General features: G+C 43.8%; 1 pseudogene; it reads right to left on the reverse strand.

The window, feature by feature from the left end:
- Nucleotides 1–781: 781 nt before the first annotated feature.
- LOC102122661 (large ribosomal subunit protein mL50 pseudogene) lies at nucleotides 782–1,622 on the reverse strand (annotated as a pseudogene).
- Between the last annotated feature and the right edge of the window lie 8,522 nt (nucleotides 1,623–10,144).

The following is a 10,144-nucleotide window of genomic DNA, read 5'->3' on the forward strand; positions in this document are numbered from 1 at the left end:
TTAATCTAGGACGGTCAGTAATACACAACACACTTTTATAGGTATCTATCTAACACAAACTTATTTGTATATGTGCAATGTATAATAACTATCTTAGATATGAGTCCTAACAGGATAAAACTATTTTCTTGCAACTACTACTTTATGCCTATGAAGGGTATGAACTTGCAATGTCCTCCTGTCTTAAACCCAAGTTAATGACAGTATCCTCTCAAAATTTTTCATAAATTAGTAATGGTCTAATTTCATTTAAAAAATGGTTCAGCAGGCTGGGCGCAATGGCTCACGCCTGTAATCCCAGCACTTTGGGAGGCCGAGGCAGGCGGATCACGAGGTCAGGAAAGCAAGACCATCCTGGCTAATACAGTGAAACCCCGTCTCTACTAAAAATACAAAAATAAAATTAGCTGCGTGTGGTGGTGGGCGCCTGTAGTCCCAGCTACTCGTGAGGCTGAGGTGGGAGAATGGCATGAATCCGGGGGCCAAAGGTTGCAGTAAGCTGAGGTTGCGCCACTGCACTCCAGCCTGGGCAACAGAGCAAGACTGTGTCTCCAAAAAAAAAAAAAAAAAAAGGGTTTCAGCAAATATGAAAATAGAAAGTCCTGTTATTTGTCCATTCATAATATGAGAAAAAAAGAGATGACACATTCCCCTATAGAAAAAGTGGGTTTAGAGACCAGTTCTGGTAGTATTTCACATGGTGAAGTATCAAAAGGTCTAATAAGCAGCCCCCTTGCTCAGGGGAAAAAAATGATTTCAATGTGTTTCTCTTCCAAATTGCTTAGTAACTCCAAATGATTTTCAAATTAGGGGGTGGATTACTGGCACTGAGTTAATCAAATTTAGATCTATCTTGAATAGGGACATTCTAGAAAATCAAGAACATCTCTAACCCTGCACATCTGGTAGAGTCTGGAGTTAGGGACTACATGACCCAAGTCATCAGCTAAATGTGCCAAGAGATTGAACTGTAGACGACCATCTTCCAGTGAGATGTCTTGCCAATTACTAGGAAGAGATGAACCAAAAACTTCTTTAACGTAAGATTCTAAATGACTCTGGAGATCTTCAGGTGGTGTGTGTGTTCGGCTTTGTGAGAGTAGAGACACTGGGGACAGGTTCCTTTTTCACCTCTTCTACTGTCTCAGCAACCACTGGCTCTTTCTCTTTTCTGGATCGAGACCAAAATTCTCTACATGGTGCCCCTGAGACTGTCCACATGAAGACTTTTCTGATGATGCCGGACACAGATCGCGCTGCCATCTTCGATGAGATCCACAGGCCTCTCTCTTTTTTTTTCCTTTTTTTGAGATGGGGTCTTGCTCTGCCGCCCAGAGGTGGGATCATGGCTCACTGCAGTGCCTCAACTCCTTGGGTTCAAGTGATCATCTTACTTCAGCCTCCCCAGTAACAGAGAGAACAGGCACATGCCACCAAGCCTGGCTATTTTTTTAATTTTTTTGTAGAGACTGGGGTCTTACTCTATTACCCAGGCTGGTCTCAAACTCCTGGACTCAAGTGATCCTCCCCACTCTGTCTCCTAAAGTGTTAGGGTTACAGGCCTGAGCTACAGCACCCAGCTAGCTGCCCCATTTTTTTTTTTTTTTTTTTTTGAGATGGAGTCTTCCTCTGTCACCCAGATTGGAGTGTGGTGGTGCAATCTTTGCTCACTGCAACCTCAACTTCCCAGGTTCAAGCGATTCTCCTGCCTCAGCCTCCTGAGTAGCTGGGATTACAAGCGTGAGCCACCACGCCCAGCTAATTTTCTTTCTTTTTTTTTTTTTTGTATTTTCAATGGAGACAAGGTTTCACCATGTTGGTTAGGCTGGTCTCGAATCCTGACCTGAAGTGATCCACCCTCCTCCACCTCCCAAAGTGCTGGGATTACAAGCATGAGCCACAGCACCCAGCCCCTACCCCACTGCTATACACAGAACTACATTATGGTGCATAATTTCAAATTTATACTGTCCACTCTCTTATGGTTTAATGTTTAAAAAATTTTAATCTCGCTATCGTTTACAAAGAAGGGAGCTCTTTAGTTTGGCATTGCTGATAAGGAAACCACTATAGATTACAAAATATTAAAATATAATCCCTTCAGGTTGTGTTCCAGGTGTACAGTGCTTTCTCTCTCTCTCTCTGTCTCTGTCTCTCTCTCTCTCTCTCTCTCTCTCTCTCTCTCTCTCTCTCTCTCTCTCGACGGAGTCTTGCTCTGTCCCCCAGGCTGGAGAGCAGTGGCGTGATCTCAGCTCCCTGCAAGCTCCGCCTCCCAGGTTACACCATTCTCCTGCCTCAGCCTCCCAAGTAGCTGAGACTACAGGTGCGTGCCACTGCGCCCAGTTAATTTTTTTGTATTTTTAGTAGAGACGGGGTTTCACCATGTTAGCTAAGATGGTCTCCATCTCCTGACCTCATGATCCGCCCACCTCGGCCTCCCGAAGTGCTGGGATTATAGGCGTGAGCCACCGTGCCAGGCTTTTTTTGTTTTTTTGTTTGTTTGTTTGTTTGTTTTTTGTTTCTTGTGTGGTTTTTTTTTTTGAGACAAGGTCTTGCTGTGTTGCCAGGCTGGAGTGCAGTGGTGCCATCAGGATCATGGCTCACTGCAGCCTCAACTTACCCAACATAAGTGATCCTCCCACCTCAGCCTCCCGAGTTGGTGGGACTACAGATCCAAGCCACCAGTGCCTGGCTAATTTTTGTATTTTTTGTAGAGACAGGGTTTTGCCATGTTGCCCAGGCTGGTCTTAAACTCCTGAGATCAATGGATCTGTCCACCTCATGAGCCACTGTGCCTGGACTCTCTTCTTTATAAGAGTAATTTTCGGCCAGGTGTGGTGGCTCATGCCTATAATTACACCACTTTGGGAAGACAAGGTGGGCTGGTCACTTGAGGTCAGGAGTTCGAGACCATCCTGGGCAACATAGTGAGACTCCATCTCTACCAAAAGAAAAAATACAAAAATTAGCTAGGCATGATGGCATGCACCCTGTAATCCCTGTAATCAGGAGGCTGAGGACGGAGAATAGTTTGAGCCCAGGAAGTGGAGGTTGCAGTGAGCCATGATCAAGCCACTACACTCCAGCCTGGGTGACACAGCAAGACCCTGTCTCAAGGAAAAAAAAAATGAATTTTTTTGGAGCTTCCAGGTATCTGAACATGTGGAGGTTCCTGGAGGGTGGCAGCCAGGAAAGACCTTCCCTTATACCTTGTGCTGTGCATCTTTTACATGTGAAGAGACCAGGGATGTGCACACAGAGGAAAGGCCATGTGAGGACACAGAAAGAAGATGGCCTGTAAGGCCAGAAGAGAGGCCTTAGGAGAAACCCAAACTGCCAGCACCCTGATCTTGAACTTCCAGCCTCCAGAACTAGGATGCAACAGCTCTACTGGAAGGTTTATGTGGTGAGGAACTAAAACCACGAATGAGAAGCTGAGATCTCCATCAAGAAGATGTGGAGAGTCATCTTGGAAGAGGATTCCCCAGCCCCGTCAAGCCTTCAGATGACAGCATCCCTGGCTGACATCTGAACTACACCCTCATGAGAGACTTGGAGCCACACCACCCAGAGGAGCTGCTCCCAGATTCCTGATTCTCAGAAACTGTGTGAGATAATAATTTTTATCTTTTTCCAAAAAGAGTAGTTTCTTCTTGAAAAATGTTTTCTATTTGGGTAGTGGATAATATGAGGGAATTATAGTTGATTTTGTTGGATATAAAAATGATATTGTGGCCAGGCACGGTGGCTCATGCCTGTGATCCCAACACTCTGGGAATCGGAGGCGGGCGGATCACCTGAGGTCAGGAGTTTGAGACCAGCCTGGCCAACATGGCAAAACCCCATCTCTACTAAAAATATAAAAATTAGCTGGGTGTGGTGGTGCATGCCTGTAATCCCAGCTACTCAGGAGGCTGAGGCACGAAAATCATTTGAACCCAGGAGGTGGAGGTTGTAGTGAGCCAAAATTGTACCACTGCACTCCAGCCTGGGCTACAGAGCAAGACTCCATCTCAAAAAAAAAAAAAAAAAAAAAAAAAAAGATATTGTGATTATGTAGCAAAATGTCCTTGTTTTTTAGAGATGTGTGCTAAAGTATGTAGTGGTTAAATGTCCTGATTACTGTTATTATCTTTAAAATTCTTTAGCATAAGAATAAGATGAAAAGGTAAGGTAAAAATAGAAGACATTGTCACATGTCACAAATTAATGACTATTTGTGTATTCATTATATCATTCTCCATACTTGTATGTTTGTACTTTCATAATAAAGAGAAAAGGCCGGGTGTGGTGGCTCACACCTGTAATCCTGGCCCTTTGGGAGGCCAAGGTAGGAGGCTCATTTGAGCTCAGGAGTTTGAGAATCCTGGGCAACATAACGAGAGTCTGTTTCTGCAAAAATACAGGTGCGCACCTGTAGTTCCAGGTACTTAAGAGGCTTAGATTGGAGGATCTCAAACTTGAGCCTGGGAGGTCAAGGCTGCACTGAGCCAAGATCAGTACTCCAGCCTCGGTGACAAAGTGAGACCTTGACTCAAAAAACAAAAATACTGTGGCCAGGCGTGGTGGCTTACGCCTGTAATCCCCAGTACTTTGGGAGGCTGAGGCAGGCAGATCACCTGAGTTCAGGAGTTCGAGACCAGCCTGGCCATCATGGTGAAACCCCATCTCTACTAAAAATACAAAAATTAGCCAGGTGTGGTGGTGCACACCAGTAATCCCAGGCTGAGGCACGAGAATCACTTGAATCTGGGAAGTGAAGGTTGCAGTAAGCTGAGATTGTGGCTCCAGCCTGAGCAACAGGGTGAGACTCTGTCTCAAAAAAACAAAAAAACAAAAAAACGAAACCCTTCCTGCAAAAACAAATTGAATTCACACAGCTATAAAGCATGGAATCCTGTATTGCACAGCTGTATTGCAGAGTAAGGCTTTTTTTTTCCTTTTAAGTAATTTTTTTTTTTTTTTTTAAAGAGACAGGATCTCACTGTTGCGCAAGTTGGAATGCAGTGCAGTGGCATGATCATAGCTCACTGCAGCCTCAAACTTCTGGATGCAAGTGATCCTGCCATCTCAGCCTCCCTAGTAGTGGGGACTAGAAGCATGTACCACCACACCTGGCTAATTTTTTATTTTGTGTAGAGACGGGGTCTCACTATGTTGCTGGGGCTTCTCAAACTCCTGAGCTCAAGGGATCTGCCTTGCATTGGCCTCCCAAAGTGCTGGGATTACAGGCATGAGCCACCACACCCAGCCAATCACATCATTTTTGAATAAAAATCTCTGTAGGCATTTATCCTGAGTACTGTGTAATAGCTAACAGATAACTTAAATCAAGTTGATGATAAAATCACTAAAAAAAAAGTCATCTTGGGTTGCATTAATAAAAGTATCCTTTCTGGTTGGGCGCGGTGGCTCATGCCTGTAATTGCAGCACTTTGGGAGGCCGAGATGGGCAGATCATGAGGTCAGGAGATTGAGACCATCCTGGCTAACATGGGGAAACCCCGCCTCTATTAAAAATACAAAAAATTAGCTGGGCGTGGTGGCGCGCCTGTAATCCCAGCTACTCGGGAGGCTGAGGCAGGAGAATCACTTGAACTCGGGATGTGGAGGTTGTAGTGAGCCGAGATCGTGCCACTGCACTCCAGACTGGTGACAGAGCAAGACTCTGTCTCAGAAAAAAAAAAAAAAAAAAGAAAGAAAGAAATTAGCTGGCTGTGGTGGTGCGTGCCTGTAGTCTCAGCTACTTAGAGGCTGAGGCAGGAGAATTGCTTGAACCTGGGAGGCAGAGGTTGCAGTGAGCCGAGATTGCGCCACTGCACTCCAGCCTGGCGACAGAGTGGGACTCCATCTCAAAAAAAAAATAAAGGAATCTTTTCTAATTTGGGGAGATAAAAGACTCGCTGGACTTGTAGAAACATAATTTACATTCATTTTAGAGAAATTAAGATGAGTAAAACTAAAAAAAACCCTACAACTTGGCCGTTCAGATTATACACACACACACACATGCACACATGCACACTATCCATTTACAAATTGCCTTCCAGAAAGGTTATATCAAATTAAATTCATGAATATGTATGGTTGGTATTGTCATAATGGTCATTCTTTGTAATCTTTGTCAATCTGATAGGTGAAAAATGTTATCTTTTTATTTTACTTGCTTTTTTTGATAATTGGGATATCAAACATTTTTTAGCTACATTTATTGACCATTTGTATTTCTTATTTTGTAAATTTGCCTTTTGTTTGTCTGTTATTTGAGACGGAGTCTTGCTCTGTCACCCAGCCTGGAGTGCAGCAGCGCGATCTTGGCTCACTGCAACCTCCCAGGTTCAAGTGATTCTCCTGCCTCAGCCTCCTGAGTACCTGGGATTACAGGCACATGCCACCATGGCCAGCTAATTTTTGTATTTTTAGTAGAGATGGGGTTTCACCATGTTCGTCAGGCTGTTCTCAAATCCTGACCTCGTGATCTGCCCACTTCAGCCTCCCAAAGTTCTGGGATTACTGGCGTGAGCCACCGTAAATTTGCCTGTTTATGTCATTTTCTCTGTTGGGTATTTGTCTTGTTGATTTCTAAGAGCTTCTTATGTATGCTTTATATAGTAAGAACATTAACCCTTTGTCATAAACATCAGACATTTTCCTGAGTCTGTTTAAAATTATTTGTGCTATTTTAAATTATATGAAAGTGTAACATTTTTATTTTCCTTTTTTAAAAAATATAATTTAGAAAGGTCCTCTCCATTCCAATGTCCTATATTTACCTTTATTTTCTTTTAGTTTTTTTGAGACAGAATCTTGCTCTGGTGCCCATACTGGAATGCAGTGGTGAAATCTCAGCTTACTGCAACCTCTACCTCCTGGGTTCAAGAAATTATCATGCCTCAGTCACCTGAGTAACTGGGCTTACAGGAAGGTACCACCATGCCTGGCTAGTTTTTGTATTTGTATTTGTATTCATTTTTTAAGATAGGGTTTCATTCTGTCACCCATCCTGGAGTATAGTGGCATGATCTTGGCTCACTGCAGCCTCCACCTCCCAGGTTCAAGTGATTCTCCCACCTCAGCCTCCTGAGTATCTGGGGCTACAGATGCACACCACCATGCCTGGCTAATTTTTGTTATTTTTTGGTAGAGACGGGGTTTTACCATGTTGGCCAGGCTGGTCTTGAACTCCTGACTTCAAGTAGTCGCCTGCCTCAGCCTCCCAAAGTGCTTAGATTACAAGTGTGAGCCACTGTGCTCAGCCTCTATTAGTGTTTTTAAAACTTTAAATCTTGAATTTATGTTGCATTTATTTATTATTATTTTGAGACTGAGTCTCGCTCTGTCGCCCAGGCTGGAGTGCAGTGGTGCAGATCATGGCTCACTGCAGCCTCAACCTCTGGGGCTCAAGAGATCCTCCCACCTCAGCCCCCCGAGTAGCTGAGACTACAGGCGTGTATCACCATGCCCGGCTAATTTGTTTTTCTTTTCTCTCTCTTTTCTTTTTTTTTTGTAGAGACAGGGGTCTTACTTTGTTGTCCAGGCTGGTTTTGGACTCTTGGGCTCTAATGATTCTCTTGCTTCAGCCTCCCAAAGTGTTGGGATTACAGGTGTGAGCCACTTCTCTCAGTCAGAATTTATTTATTATTATTATTATTATTTTTTTTTTTTTTGAGACGGAGTCTCGCTCTGTCGCCCAGGTTGGAGTGCAGTGGCCGGATCTCAGCTCACTGCAAGCTCCACCTCCCAGGTTTACGCCATTCTCCTGCCTCAGCCTCCTGAGTAGCTGGGACTACAGGCGCCCGCCACCTCGCCCGGCTAGTTTTTTGTATTTTTAGTAGAGACGGGGTTTCACCGTGTTAGCCAGGATGGTCTCGATCTCCTGACCTCGTGATCCGCCCGTCTCGGCCTCCCAAAGTGCTGGGATTACAGGCTTGAGCCACCGCGCCCGGCCTATTATTATTTTTTGAGACAGGGTCTGGCTCTATTGCCTAGGCTGGAGTGCAGTGGCACAGTCTCGGCTCACTACAACCTCTGCCTCCCAGGCTTAAGCTATCTTCCCATCTCAGCCTCCTGAGTAGCTGTGACTACAGATGTGTGCCACCATGCCCAGCTAATTTTTCTGTTTTTTTTGTACAGATCGGATCTCACTCTGTTGCCCAGGCTGGTCTGAGACTCTTGAGCTCAAGTGATCCACCTGCCTTGGGCTCCCAAATTGCTGGGATTACAGGTGTGAGCCACTGTGCCTGGCCCAGTATTTATTTTTATATCATGAGCTAACATTTTTTTCCTGTTATCTAGTTGTTCTAGTACTCTTTATTTCCCTTTGATTTGAAATGTCACATTGATCACGTATTTAATTCTTATATTTACTAGGATTGAGTTTTTAGGGTTTTGTTTTTGTTTTTGTTTTTGTTTTTGAGATGGAGTCTCCCTCTGTCGCCCAGGCTGGAGTGCAGTGGCGCGATCTTGGCTTACTGCAAGCTCTGCCTCCCGGGTTCACATCGTTCTCTTGCCTCAGCCTCCTGAGTAGCTGGGACGACAGGCGCCTGCCACCACAGGGTTTCACCGTGTTAGTCAGGATGGTCTCGATTTCCTGGTCTCATGATCCACCCGCCTTGGCCTCCCAAAGTGCTGGGATTACAGGTGTGAGCCACCACGCCCTGCCAAGTTTTTAGTTTTTATTCTACTCCAGTGATATTTTCATTTATTCTACTTTATTTTTTATTTTTTGAGACAGAGTCTCGCTCTGTTACCCAGACTGGAGTGCAGTGTGCAATCTTGGCTTGCTGCAGCCTCCGCCTCCTGGGTTCAAGCGATTCTTCTGCCTCAGCCTCCCGAGTAGCTGGGATTACAAGTGCCCACCACCATGCCTGGCTAATTTTTGTATTTTTAGTAGAGACGGGGTTTTGCCATGTTGGCCAGTCTCATCTGGAACTCCTGACCTCAGGTGATCCGCCCGCCTCGGCCTCCCAGAGTGCTGGGATTACAGGTTACTTTATGTGTTTTTTTATTAATTAGAACCACATGTTTTCTTCCTTATTATCCTTTTTCAGAAATGTCCTGGCTACTCTTGTGTTTTTATTTTTATACATGAACTTTAGAATTATGTCATCAAGTTCCAAAAAATCTGTATTGGGATTGTTGTCTGGTATCATTTTTGCTTCGAATATGGAATACTGAGTTCCATCTAGGGTTCACATTTTAAAGATTTTGACAAGATGGTGAGGACCCCAGAAGGAGGCAGCTACTTGTAAGGATAAGAACGGAATTTACATAAAAATATCATGAAACAGCTCAAAAATAATATTTGTATCTAAAATGTATTTTGTTCCTTTCTCCTGATTTTGAGTTTAGGTCTTCACACTTACTAGATATCCTTGGGCAATCAATATTTCTTAGTTTCAGTTCCCAAATTGATAAAAGATTGGGGTAAGTCCTAGATAATCTCTAAGATGCCCTCCAACTTATACATTCCATAATTCTGTAAAATATTTGATGAAGAATACAAGAATTGGTTGTGTTTTTCCTTGAGAAGAAAAAAACCCCCTATGCTTAGTGAATGCCTTTAAGTATCAAAGAGTTGCTTTATTGAAAGGAATTAACATTTTTTTTTTTTTTTTTTTTGAGACAGAGTTCCGCTCTTGTTGCCCAGGCTGGAGTGCAATGGCGCAATCTCAGCTCACTGCAACTTCCACTTCCCAGGTGCAAGCGATTCTCCTGCCTTAGCCTCCCTAGCTGGGATTACAGGCATGTGCCACCATGCCCGGCTAATTTTGTATTTTTAGTAGAGACAGGGTTTTTCCATGTTGGTCAGACTGTTCTTGAACTTCCAAACTCAGGTGATCTTCCCGCCTCGGCCTCCCAAAGTGCTGAGATTACAGGCATGAGCCACTGTGCCTGGCCAGAATTAACCTTTTTTTTTTTTTTAATTAAAAGAGGTTATGTAATGGATGCTCAATAGACATTATTAATGTTTATGTGCATTATTGAAGTACTGCATTTACGGAGTTAAAGTAGAAGTGTGATTTAGCATGGTATAATGGAAAAGAAAAACATTAAAAAATCAAAACCAGGTGTAATTGCTAACTCCCTGATTTCCAAGTATGTTTGGTTAGTTTGTTTCTCTAAACCTTGGTTTTTGAATCTG

This window comes from Macaca fascicularis, chromosome 12 (genome assembly GCF_037993035.2).
Source record: "Macaca fascicularis isolate 582-1 chromosome 12, T2T-MFA8v1.1".
Lineage (NCBI taxonomy): Eukaryota > Metazoa > Chordata > Mammalia > Primates > Cercopithecidae > Macaca > Macaca fascicularis.